General features: G+C 37.1%; 1 protein-coding gene across 2 annotated transcripts in view; it reads left to right on the top strand.

The window, feature by feature from the left end:
• LOC111142435 (Rho associated coiled-coil containing protein kinase 1) overlaps positions 1 to 13,508 on the top strand; it is a 159,261-nt gene that overhangs the window by 25,695 nt on the left and 120,058 nt on the right. The window lies entirely within an intron of this gene.

The raw sequence follows: 13,508 nt of genomic DNA, 5'->3' as shown, positions 1-13,508 counted from the left end.
CTCGATCCCAGGACGCCGGGATCATGACCTGAGCCGAAGGCAGCTGCTTAACCAACTGAGCCACCCAGGCGTCCCCATAATCCTCTTTAATATCACCTTATATACATTGAGAAACAACTAGAGAACATTATCATTTTTGCTTCAGCTTTTAAGAAAATGAGAGTGTATTGTATTTTTACTCTTTTCATTTGTTCTTCCTTATATCTTAAGATTCTTTCATTTATCATTTTCTTTTTATTTAGAGAATTTCCTTTAACCATTATTTTAGGTCTGCTCATAACAAATTTCTCAATTTTCTGTCATCTGACTATATATATATATATATATATATATATATTTTTTTTTTTTTTTTTTTTTAAGATTTTGTTTATTTGAGAGAGAGCACATGTGCACAAGAACAGAGGAGGGGGCAGAGGGAGAGGGAGAAGCAGGCTACCTGCTGAGCAGGGAGCCCAGCTTGGGCTCCATCTTAGAACCCTGGGATCACGACCTGAGCCAAAGACAGACACTTAATCCTCTGAGCCTCCTGGGCACCCCTCTTTTTTTTTCCTTCAAGATTTTATTTATTTTTTGGAGAGAGAGTAACGCAAGTGTGTGCAAGCTGGGGGAGGGGCAGAGGGAGAGAAGCAGACTCCCCACTAAGGTAGAGCCCCATGTGGGGCTTGATCTCATGATCCTGAGATCATGACCTGAACTGAAATCAAGAGTTAGATGCTTAACTGTCAGAGCCACCCAGGCACCCCAAAGATATCTCATTTTTTATATATTTTATTAATTGAAGTATAGTTAACACACAATGTTAAATTAGTTTCAGGTGTACAGCCTAAGTGATTAGACAACTCTATATGTTATGCTATGCTCACCACAAGTGTAGCTACCATTTATCACCATACGTTACTTTTTTTTTCACCATACAATACTATTACAATACCATTTGACTATATTCCTTATGCTGTACCTTTTATCCCCATGACTTATTCATCCTATCACTGAAAGCCCGTGCCTCCTGCTCCCCTTCTTTGATTTCTCTTTTTGCTGGGTACAGAATTCTAGTCTGACAGTTTTTTATTTGTTTGGATTTATTTGGATAAGTCTTGTTAGTTTCTTCAGTATGTAGGTTTATGTCTTTTGCCAAATGTAGGAAATTTTTAGCCTTCATTTATTTTAATCCTTTTTATATTCTCTTTCTTTTCTGTGATACAAATGTTAAATCTTTTGTTACGATTCCACAGGTCTGAGTCTCAGTTCTTTTTTCCCCCTTATTATTATTTTTTTAAGATTTATTCATTTATTTATTTTAGAGAGACAGAGAAAGAGCAAGTGCACAAGCAGGGGTAGGGACAGAGGGAAAGAGAGAGAGAGAGAGAATCTACAAGCAGACTCCCTGCTAAGTGTGGAGCCCGACGTGGAGCTAGATCTCAGGACCCTAAGATCATGATCTGAGCTGAATCCAAGAGTCGGCTGCTTAACTGACTGAGCCACCCAGGTGTCCCCATTTATCCCCAAATCATCAAGATCTGGATGGGGTACCTGGGTGGCTCATTTGGTTAAGTCTCCAACTCTTGATCTCAGCTCAGGTCTTGATCTCAGGATTGTGAATTCAAGCCCTGTTTTAGAAAAAAAAATCTGATCTTATGAAAATTTTCATAGGAACTTTAAGAAGATAACATTTGCTGTTTTTTAAATATTGTTGTACTACTGCTAACTAAAGAACATATGACATCCATTTATTATTCCCTAAAGAAAAAAAACCCAGTAATTTGAAAGAGTACTTTGAAAAACAACACTCTTTCCCAGAGCAAGATCAAATCATAAGAACTTTTTCATTTATTCATACCAAGAGGAAGTCTAGCTTGTGTTCATCTGTGTCTATACACCTATAAAGTTATAGGGAGGAAAATCAAATTATCCGTGAGTATGTTTCTGTGACTTACTAGGGACATATCAGATTTTTATAATAGCCTTGTATAATAGTTACTGTAGTTATCTTTGCTTTACAAATGAGAGCATTGAGGCTGTGTGGGGCTAATAACTTGCTATTAAGTTTTCTAGATTAGAATATGACTCCTTGTCCTTTTGAGAGGATAATATTTACGTAGAAATATTTTTCTATTTTTCTTTTTTATAAGGTTAATGTCTCATCTTTGTTTCATCATTCTATACTCCTTAACATTTCTTGGATCCTTAGTCATTCATCGTCTATCAATCTTTATCTCTTCTACCTACCAGTATTCCATTAAGTTTAGGTTCTAATCATGCAAGCTTCTAATCTTTCTCCTTTCTTTTGGCCATTATTTGTTCATTTTCCATTATTTATTTATTTATTTATTTAGGGAGAGAGTAGGGGGTAGGGAGAGGCAGAGGAAAGAGGGAGAGGAAATGTTGAACAGGCTCCATGGCCAGGGTGGAGGCCCAGTCTCAGAACCCTGAGATCATTACCTGAGCCAAAATCTGACTGAGTCACCCAGGCCGCCCCTCCATTAATTTTTCTGTCCACTAGAAGCTGATTTATGCCATTCTATTTAAGACTGATAGTGACCTTTTCTTTTTAAATTTCCAAGGAGTTTCATCCCAGTTTCTCCTCCGGGCCTAGACAGTCTGTTGTACATTTCTACTATAATCTCTTGTCACAGGTATCTGTGGTTTATTGTAGTTGTACAGCTTTTATGAGCAGTGCCCACTTTTTTTTTTTTTTTTTTTTTTTTTTTGGCCTGTGTTCCAAGTTATGCAAAACAGATGAGGTTCTTGCCTTAGTCTTTCAGGCATTCTCCAGACAGTTTAGAACAGATATATATGGTAACTTACCAGTATGGTTTTACTCTGCTTCCTTTGATTCAAGATAGGGGAAATGGGAACCAATCTGCAGCCTGCTCAAGACTAAGCTTGCTCCCATTCAGCGGAAGTGGGACAAGAGTGACTAAAAATGTCACAAAACTTTCTACCATCTGAAGATTGCTTTTACTTAATTGGGCATTTGCTTGACTGCTCTAAACCTTTGATTGTTTTTCTAAGTCACAGAAAAGTCAGTTCAGAGAACTTCTGGGTGTTTTTTTCATTCTATTTTGTTTCAGTGGGGAATGACAGTTTGGAGCTTACTAGTCCACCATTTTGTTGATGTTCAATAGGACTTTTAAAAAAATTGTAGTAAAATATATATAACATGAAACTTAGCATTAAATTATTTGTGAGTTTATACTTCAGTGGCATTAAGTATATTCACATTACTGTGCAACCATCTAACCATCTTAAATTATATTTAATTACAAATTACTTGGCTTCTTTTGCTTTTTTCATTCTATTTGACTTCTTTTTGGCATTTCAGTCTGCTTTTAAGTTATAGAATTATCTCGGGTTTCGTGATGCTATTATGTTCCTTTCACCTTTCTGACTGCTCGTTAACCATATTTGCCTGCTTACCTCTCAGATGCTAATGTTCCCCAGGGTGCTATTCTTTACTCTTTTTCCATTCTCCCATTGTTTATACTCACTGGGTAATTGCATCTGTTTTCATGGATTTAAGTGTGTGCTCATTACACACAAATTTGTATCAGTCCAATCACTCTGTTGAACTCCTACTCATTTTCAACTTCCATTTCATTTTCCATAAAATGATATTCTACAGGAACCTCAAATTTGTATATCTAAAATATTTATCTTTCCAAAATATATTATCTGCCTTGGTTAATAAAGTCACTACTCACCTAAAATAGAAGATATAAATAGTTGTTTTTCTAATCACATAATCACTCTTAACCCTTCCTTTTTCTCTTTTGGTCACTCACCAGGTTCTTTTGTTTCTGATGCTCCATACTTTTTGCTCCAACTTATTTTTTTATGATTTAAAAAAATTTTTTAAAGATTTTATTTTTTCATTTTAGAGAGAGCACAAGAAAGAGTGCATATGTGTAGGAAGGGGCAGAGGGAGAGAGAACCTGAAGCAGACTTTGCACTGAAGATCCCATGACCCTGAGGTCCTGACATGAGCCACATCCAAGAGCCAGATGGTCAACTAACTGAACCACCCAGGCACTCCTTTTTAAATTTTTTTTTTTAAAGATTTTTTTATTTATTTATTTTGACAGACAGAGATCACAAGTAGGCAGAGAGAGAGAGAGAGGAGGAAGCAGGCTCCCCACTGAGCAGAGAGCCCGATGCGGGGCTCGATCCCAGGACCCTGGGATCATGACCTGAGCCGAAGGCAGAGGCTTTAACCCACTGAGCCACCCAGGCGCCCCCTTTTTAAATTTTTTTAAAAAAGATTTTATTTATTTATGAGAGAGTGAGAGCACAAGTGGAGTGAAGGGTAGTGGGAAAGAAAGAAGTAGGCTCCCCCCTGAGCTGGGAGCCCAGTGTGGGGTTAGATCCCAGAACTTTGCGATCATGACCTGAGCCAAAGGCGGATGCTTAACCAACTGAGCCACCCAGGCTCCCCCTTGTTGCTCAAATTTAGTTCAGACTTTCATTTTCTTGTGCTTTTGTTACCATAGTATCCTCCATATTCCTCATTTCTATACCTGTCTCTTCCTGTTCAAATTTATCATCTTTATCCTTGCCAGGCTTTAGTAAAATAAAAACCAGTCATGTCACTCACTCTCTTTACCCTCAAAATTCCTGTGGTTCCAAATAGATATCAGAAGATAAATACTCAGATTCTTAGCCCATTATGTTATACCTTTAATGTACATTCTGTAACCCATCTTCACAGCTTTCTGTGCATTTCCTTCTTTTCACCCTTTTAGGACCAGAGTATTCTATTCTCATTTTCTAAATTCTCCTTGCCTTTCCTCTCTCCTAGATTGCCTTGCTTACTTCTGTCTGATTCTTCCTTAATTCTGTTTTTAAGGATCAGCTCAAATTTCATCTCCGCCTTGAAGCCCAGTTTGGTTAAACTGTCCTTTCTCTGTTTATGTAGTACCTAGTTATGACACTGAGGATCCTGTAATACTTACTTTTTCTACCTAACCAATGAACTCCCAGATACAGGAAGTATTTATTATTATTGCTGTTATCACTATTATGTCTGTTTTCCTATAGAAGAGAAGGGGGGCCTGTACATAATTATAACAAATACAACAGTTCCTATAATAAGCACATAAGAGGTCATTATTAACATTTTCTTAGCATGTTGGGGAAAGAGCACAAGGTAAGCAACATTTGAGACAGTTTGAATATAAGTACTGTTCACATTCCAGCTGGAGAAAAGAGTAACCATAAAAGTAGTGGGGTAGAATGAGCGTGACCTATTTGGGAAATAGGTGGAGCACACTGGGCCCAAACCTAGATACTTGCATACAGAGAAAATGAGGCTGGAAAGGTATACCTGAAGACTGATTGGCAAGAACCATTGTATGTTTTACTAAGTATTTAGAATACATAATTTTTTTGCACTGTAAATGTTCTAGAAAATATTGGCATGGATGTATTCATGTCAGACTAGTTAAAAAGATTTTAATCACATTTAATATCAGAAGTTGTTAAAATTTTCTGAGGAAATTCTGTTTTCATTTTCATATCAGTGCCTAATTTTTGAGAAATTCCTTCCCTCTTTACCTAGTGAAGAGATCAAAATATGCTCATTTTCTTTAAATGGTATATTGTCTATTATCAAAACAACTTTCCATCAAACAAATGGAAAGATATACCATGTTCATGGATTGGAAGAATTAGTATTGTTAAAGTATTCATACTACCTGAAGTGATCTATAGATTCAGTGCGATCCCTTTCAAAATAGCAATAGCATGGGGCGCCTGGGTGGCTCAGTGGTTTAAAGCCTCTGCCTCCGGCTCAGGTCATGATCTCAGGGTCCTGGGATCGAGCCCCACATCGGGCTCTCTGCTCAGCAGGGAGCCTGCTTCCCTTCCTCTCTCTCTGCCTGCCTCTCTGCCTACTTGTGATCTCTGTCTGTCTAATAAATAAAATAAAAAAAAATAAAAAGGATTTTGGGGGGATCTGGCCAATGAGAACAAAGCCTCTGTTTCTGATTTAACAGTCTTGGTGAGATGCATGGGTAGGAGCCCTTCCCTCTCTGCCTGCCTCTCTGCCTACTTGTGATCTCTGTCAAATAAATAATCTTTAAAAAAAATAGCAATTTTTTTTTCCAGAATTGGTACAAACAATCCAAAAATTTGTATGGAACCACAAAAGACCTCAAATTGCCAAAGCAGTCTTGAGGAAGAAAAACAAAGCTGGAGGTAGTGTAATCCTAAATTGCAAGATACTACAAAGCTGTAGTAATCAAAACAGTATGGTACTGGAACAAAAATAGAAAGATCAGTGGAACAGATAGAGAGCTCAGAAGTAAGGCCATGCCTATGTGGTCAGTTAATCAACAACTGAGGAGGCAAGAGTATACAGTGGGGGAAAAGACAGTCTTTTCAATAAATGGTGCTGGGGAACCTGGACAGCTAATGCAAAAGAATGAAACTGGACTTTTCCCTCACACTGTACACAAAAATAAATTCAAAATGCATTAAAGACCTAAATGTGAGACATGAAACTATAAAACTCCTAGAAAAAAATATAGGGAGTAATATATTTATAATTTATAATAAATAAGAATCTTTTAAAAAAAATAAAAAGGGGCATAGGATGTGAATAAACATTCTTTCAAAGAACCCATCCAGATAACCAACAGTCACTAATCATCAGGGAAGTGCAAACCAAAACCACAATGAGATACCACCTCACACTAGTCAGAATAGCTAGTATCAAATAAAAGAGGAAAAGTAAGTGTTGGCAAGGATGTGGAGAAAAGTGCTCCAACTCTGCACTGTTGGTGGGAATGTAAATTGGTGTAGCCACTGTGGAAAATAGTGTGGAAATTCCTCAAAAAATTAAAAATAGAATTACATATGATCCAGTATTTCTACTACTGGATATTTACCTAAAGAAAATGAGGGTCACCTGGATGGCTCAGTCAGTTGAGCATCTGACTCTTGATCTCAGCTCAGGTCTTGATCTCAGGATCATGAGTTCAAATCTCATGTTGGGCTCCATGCTGGGCATGGAGCCTACTTAAAAAAGAAAAAAGAAAATGAAGATATTGTTTTGAAAAGATAAATGTACTCCTGTGTTTATTGCATCATTATTTGTAGTAGGCGTGATATGTGTCCATTGGTAGATGAATGGGTAAAGAAGATGTGATCATACACACATAGACAAACATACAGACAGACACACACTAGCACATTACTCAACCATTAAAAAGAACGAGATCTAGCCATGTGTGACAACATGGATGGACTTAGAGGGTATTATGCTAAGCAAAATAGGTCAAAGACAAATACCTCATGATTTCACTTATATGTGGAATCTGAAGCACAAAGTAAGTGAAAAAACAAACTCAGATATACAGGACAAACTCTACTGGGTGCCAGAGGGAAGGTGCGTGGGGCAATGGGTGTGACAGATGAAGGGGATTAAGAGGCACAGACTTCCAGTTATAAATAAGTCACAGTGATAAAAAGTATAACATAGGAAATTTTTTTAAAAAAGGGTTTGACGTCAGTCTTTTAGTACCAAGGGTAGCCTCTTTTAGAAGTAGTTTGGTTTTCAGAGACCCCTGGTTTTACTGCAATAGTTTTCATGTGTTTTTGGTAGTTTCTTAAAAAACAAACAAACAAAAAAGTAGGTTTAGAACAGTAACCAGTTAGATTTTGAAATTTAACATAAAAATGAATGTTTTTACATGTAGTATATCTTGCGTTCCTCCTGCCATTATATTCTCCTAGCTTATAACAAATGAATAATACTAATGGACTTGATCCTAAATGATAATTTACATAGAAGAAATTATATTTTATATATGTAAAATGATATTTTACATAGAATTTTGTAATTCAAAATTATCCAGGGAACTAAAGTTTGTAACAGTGTTTAGTTGAGTAATTTTCTTCTGCTGGTTCTTTTGCTTAGGTTGTTGTGAGATTTTTTCCTCTTAATAACAACAGTACTTCTTTTTTTTTTTTTAATTTTTTATTTCTTTTCAGCGTAACAGTATTCATTGTTTTTGCACCGCACCCAGTGCTCCATGCAATCCGTGCCCTTTCTAATAACCACCACCTGGTTACCCCAACCTCCCACCCCCCGCCCCTTCAAAACCCTCAGATTGTTTTTCTGTCCATAGTCTCTCATGGTTCACCTCCCCTTCCAATTTCCCTCAACTCCCTTCTCCTCTGCATCTCCCCTTGTCCTCCATGCTATTTGTTATGCTCCACAAATGAGTGAAACCATATGATAATTGACTCTCTCTGCTTGACTTATTTCACTCAGCATAATCTCTTCTAGTCCCGTCCATGTTGCTACAAAAGTTGAGTATTCATCCTTTCTGATGGAGGCATAATACTCCATAGTGTATATGGACCACATCTTCCTTATCCATTCGTCCGTTGAAGGGTATCTTGGTTCCTTCCACAGTTTGGCGACCATGGCCATTGCTGCTATAAACATTGGGGTATAGATGGCCTTTCCTTTCACCACATCTGTATCTTTGGGGTAAATACCCAGTAGTGCAATTGCAGGGTCATAGGGAAGCTCTATTTTTAATTTCTTAAGGAATCTCCACACTGTTTTCCAAAGTGGCTGCACCAACTTGCATTCCCACCAACAGTGTAAGAGGGTTCCCCTTTCTCCACATCCTCTCCAACACATGTTGTTTCCTGTCTTGCTAATTTTGGCCATTCTAACTGGTGTAAGATGGTATCTCAATGTGGTTTTAATTTGAATCTCCCTGATGGCTAGTGATGATGAACATTTTTTCATGTGTCTGATAGCCATTTGTATGTCTTCATTGGAGAAGTGTCTGTTCATATCTTCTTCCCTTTTTTATATGATTGTCTGTTTTCTGTGTAACAACAGTGCTTCTTAGGAAATGTGAAATGTTTGGTCCTTAGATATTGTAAAATGTTAAATTTGTAATTAATTATGCTTTCCTTTATGTGTTTATGTGAAAGTACTTCTCCAATGTGACTAGTCTCTTTCAAAATGATGGTAGACCAGCTATAAATGGTCTACTATCATTGTTCAGCTATGAGTAGTAAAGAATTTAATTATTGTAATTCTTTGACTTTGGTTCCTCTCTTATGTGTCCTTCTTTAGTTCTTAAATCGATGATAAAACTATAAAACAGGCATGTTGTCAAAGTAGAGGGTAGCTTTCCTTCAGCCTAAATAATACAGTTAAGTGAAGGAGCAGTAGGACTACATGCTTTGGCTGTTACTCCTTGTAAATTGTTTTTGCACCTGGAGGAATGTTAATTGCTGTTAAGATCCTGAGTTCTGGTACTAGAATATGGACTTTAGGAAGTGGGGAAGTCTTACTCATTACTTATGGAACTTTAGAGTGTTGAATAAAGTCAGAATTCCTTGCCCCAATTTATGGTTGGAAATACACATTCCTTGTATAATTTATCCACTGCAGGATAGTGGAAACCTGTGTCCTTCTCCTCCATCACAGTTTCTTGACTCCCCATAGCCTCTGTTTTGCACAAGCCTTAGATTACACTGGATACCTTTTTGTCCTTATTTCTCTGATAAAAGACATAAATTTTGCTTATGGATGATCCTGAAAGCCATACACTATGTCATACTACTATAAATTTAAAGTGTGTGGTTATAGGTCCAGACACCTACTCACCGTATACAATTAGTGGAGACATCTGGTTTTCCATTAACAAGTGTGTGATTAAATTCTGTGGCCAAGCAAAAGTCAGATACCTGATGTTTAAAAAAAAAAAAAATCATAGATGGGGATTACTGTGTTGGAGAAGGGTTTATAGCATAGTTACCTAAGATTTACTCTTAGATTTTTATGACTACGTGACTAAGATGTCTATTTTTCTCTTTATGTCATTTCTAGCCATAGTGAGACTAATTTGTAAAACTTTCAAATGTCAGAGAAATAAAGGGAAATGGGACCATTAAGGGTCACTTTACATACTTCACTCATTTAATTCTCACAAATCCATTATGAGTTGTAGGTAGTTATTATCCTCATTTTACAAAAGAGAAAACCTCAGAAAGGTTATTTGACTTGTCCTCCCAAAAGTAGCATGCAAGTATACTGTTTTTTTCTTTAAAATGTTTTTCCTTTATATCTTCATTTCAACCCATCTGGAATTCATTTTATTATTAAGCATGGCTCAAAAATCATTCATCTCCATACTTATGTCCAGTTATACAAACAACATTTACCAAAGAGTGACACTCTTTTCAGCCCCATCTTGCCCCTGTAGTTACTATTGAATGGGCAATTCTCTCACCTTTTCTTTCAGTGCTACAAGTCCCTATAACTTTATGCATTGGTTAATACTGTTTCAGTTCAGTGACATTTATGTGTTTTAGTTAGGATGCTTTAAGTTATAAGAAACAGAAGAACCAATGCAGGGGTGCCTGGGTGGCTCACTCATTAACTCTCTGCTTTCAGCTCAGGTCATGATCCCAGGGTCCTGGGATCGAGCCCCACATTGGGCTTCCTGCTCAGTGGGAAGCCTGCTTCTTCCTCTCCCACTCCCCCTGTTTGTATTCCCCCTCTCACTGTCTCTCTCTGTGTCAAATAAATAAATAAAATCTTTAGAAAAAAAATCCAATGCAATCGAATCAGACAATTCATTATCTCAGGAATGGGTGGAATTAATTCAGTGATTGACCGAACATCATCAGGGACCCAGGTTCCCTCCGTCCTTGGCTCTGTTGCCCTCCTTGTGCTTGGCTTTGTCTTCTACCAACTTCTTTGAGGCTGCAAGATGGCAGCTGTTGTTTTAGGTGTCACATACAGACATGACAATTTCTCTTGAAAGGAAGATATTTCTTACATGTATTACCTTTTAAGAGAGAAGAAACTTTCCCCCAGAAGCCTTCTGTAGGTTTTCCCTCATGTCTTCTGTGACAGATTATTACCATGTTCCTGTACTTAAAGTGAATACTGGCAAGAGTAATGGGCCATGATGTTGGGTTTAGATTAGACTATTAAGAACCAGCTCTTGAAGCCGGGGAAGGTCTTCCCACTCGTTGGAAACTCATGGAGGAAGTTGGGTGGCTTGAACAAAATCACAGTTAAATTAGGAAGGTGGAAGGGGGAATAATTGTCAAAGTAGGAGAGCCAGCACTCTTATCTACTATATTACAAGTAAAATGTGATGCTCAGTTCTGGGGCTTACCTTACTCAAGGCATTTAAAATCTAGCTTGAAGACTGAAGTAAAGAATAACTGTAAGACAGGGGAACTGTTAGTTTTTATAGGGTAGTTTAAGGAAGGTCATTCAGAGGAGTGAGTAGTGGTGTAATAAAGCAAACAGGTTTGAGTCCTAGCCAGTGTCCTTTCTAGTTATAATTAGAAGAATGACTTGTGGTTTTCTATTAATTTTTGAACAGTACAGCTTGAGTTTAAATAGACATAGTTATTTTCAATTCCTAACTTCATTTTTAAGAGGTGCAGGATTTTTTCAATCATCTTTTCATCATGGTCCTATATCTTTAACTACTAAACTAAGAGTTAGCATTTTGATTTTGATACAGCTTACTAGCTAGTATGGGACAAGTTAGCTAATATTTCTAATTGCTATTTGGTAAAGTTGTTTAACAAGGTAATTTTTTGAGGTTCTTTTGTGCTTAACATTTATAATTAAAAAGAAACTTACATGGAATAAGATTGGAAGCAGTTGTTCCCAATATGTTTACCAAAGAGAGCATGTGAGTAAAATTTAATATGTGTTTCTCTTGCTTTTAATGTTTCATTTGATATTAGAAAACAGTTTAAGCTATTATAATTTAATTCTGAATCTTTTAAAATTTGCATGTGTCTTTGGAAGTAGATATTTCCTAGGAACTCTTAAAATAACAGTTATTATAAAATGTAATAACATATTGAGATTATTTTCCAGACAACTTTATAGTACCAAAATTTTACCTATAATTTTTCTTGTGTCGTCAGTAGTACTTGGACTACTCTGTAGTCTAATTTTGGGGAGTGACCTGATGCACTGAAGCTTTAAGAAAAATATTTCTTAAATAATATAATGCCATTGCTAATGAGCATAAAAATCACTGGCTTAATGTAAATGTTATACCTACATGTCAGTCATTCTGCAAGGTGCTGTAGGAAAAATTGAGATTTTAACTGTGGTTTCTGCCTTAAAGAATTTAAAGTTCTTTTTAAAAAAATCATATTTAATTTGTCTTTTACTAGAAAATATTTCACATGTTTATTGGTTTGATTTTCCTTTTCTTTCTTTTTTTTTATTTTTTAAATTTATTTGAGAGAGAGTGAAAGAGAGCACAAGAGATGGGAGGATGAGGTGGGAAACACACTCTCCATTGAGCAGGGAGCCTGATTTGGGACTCGATCTTGGGACTCCAGGATCATGACCTGAGCTACAGGCACTCGCTTAATCAACTGAGCCAACCGGGCACCCTGGGTTTGGTTTTCCAGTTTTAATAGAGAAAGCATTAGCTGGTCTTTCTAAAAATAGTGTTTTTGTAAAAAGGTTTTATCTTTTTTCCCGTAAAAAGTATTACCAGAAATACTCAAATTGCTTAGAAGACTCTGGGAAATGTATCTTAAAGATAGATAAATTTGCAATAACCGAGGAGCTTTTTCTTTAGATCTGTGCAAACTGAATTTTGAAAAACCAGTTATTGGGTGAGTTGGTCTCTTCAAGCAGTCAACAGCATTAGTATTATTACCTATTTTTCCATGTTCAGTTTCCAACTCATGCAATTTTATATATATATATATAAATTTTTTTTTTTTTAAGATTTTGTTTATTTATTTGAGAGAGATAAAGAACAAGCAGAGAGGAGGGGCAGAGGAGAGGGAGAAGCTAACTTCCTGCTGAGCAGGGAGCCTTATGCAGGACTTGATCCCAGGACCCTGAGGTGAAGGCAGACGCCACCCAGGTGCCTGCATTGATATATTCTAAAGCGTGTTTAAATTTGACTCTGCTGGGACGCTGGTTGGCTCAGTTGGTTAAGCGGCTGCCTTCGGCTCAGGTCATAATCCCAGCGTCCTGGGATCGAGTCCCATATCGGCCTCCTTGCTCAGCGGGGAGCTTGCTTCTCCCTCTGCCTCTGCCTACCACTCTGTCTGCCTGTGCTCATGCTCGCTCTCTCTCTCTCTCTCTCTCTCTCTCTCTAATAAATAAATAAAATCTTTAAAAAAAAAATTTGACTCTGCTTTCTGGTTTCCTAGGGAAATATTTTAAGTACTTGTATTCTAAAACAGCTGAGTGACCACACTTAACCTCTGGCTTTAATTTTTCCTTCAACCTTTGGTGTACCGGGGGGTCTGCAGAAGATGTTTCTTCCTTTGCTGTTCTGTTTTTATTCTTGAGCTCTGCTGAATTTCCCCAGCTAAATAATATGAAGACTGCTTGGGATTATCTGAATGTTCCTCCTGCTCCTGCCACAACACATAAACTGAATAGGTGTATCCCTGCTTCAGCAGTGATTGGTACACCTTCACATTGTTCTGTAATTAGATAATATTTAAAAATTCACTTAAAAGTAAAAGCC

The sequence above is a fragment of the Enhydra lutris genome, unplaced genomic scaffold, assembly GCF_002288905.1.
Source record: "Enhydra lutris kenyoni isolate GAN:26980312 unplaced genomic scaffold, ASM228890v2 scaffoldscaffold8, whole genome shotgun sequence".
In the NCBI taxonomy this organism is placed as follows: domain Eukaryota; kingdom Metazoa; phylum Chordata; class Mammalia; order Carnivora; family Mustelidae; genus Enhydra; species Enhydra lutris.
This window is presented reverse-complemented; position numbering and strand designations above follow the sequence as displayed.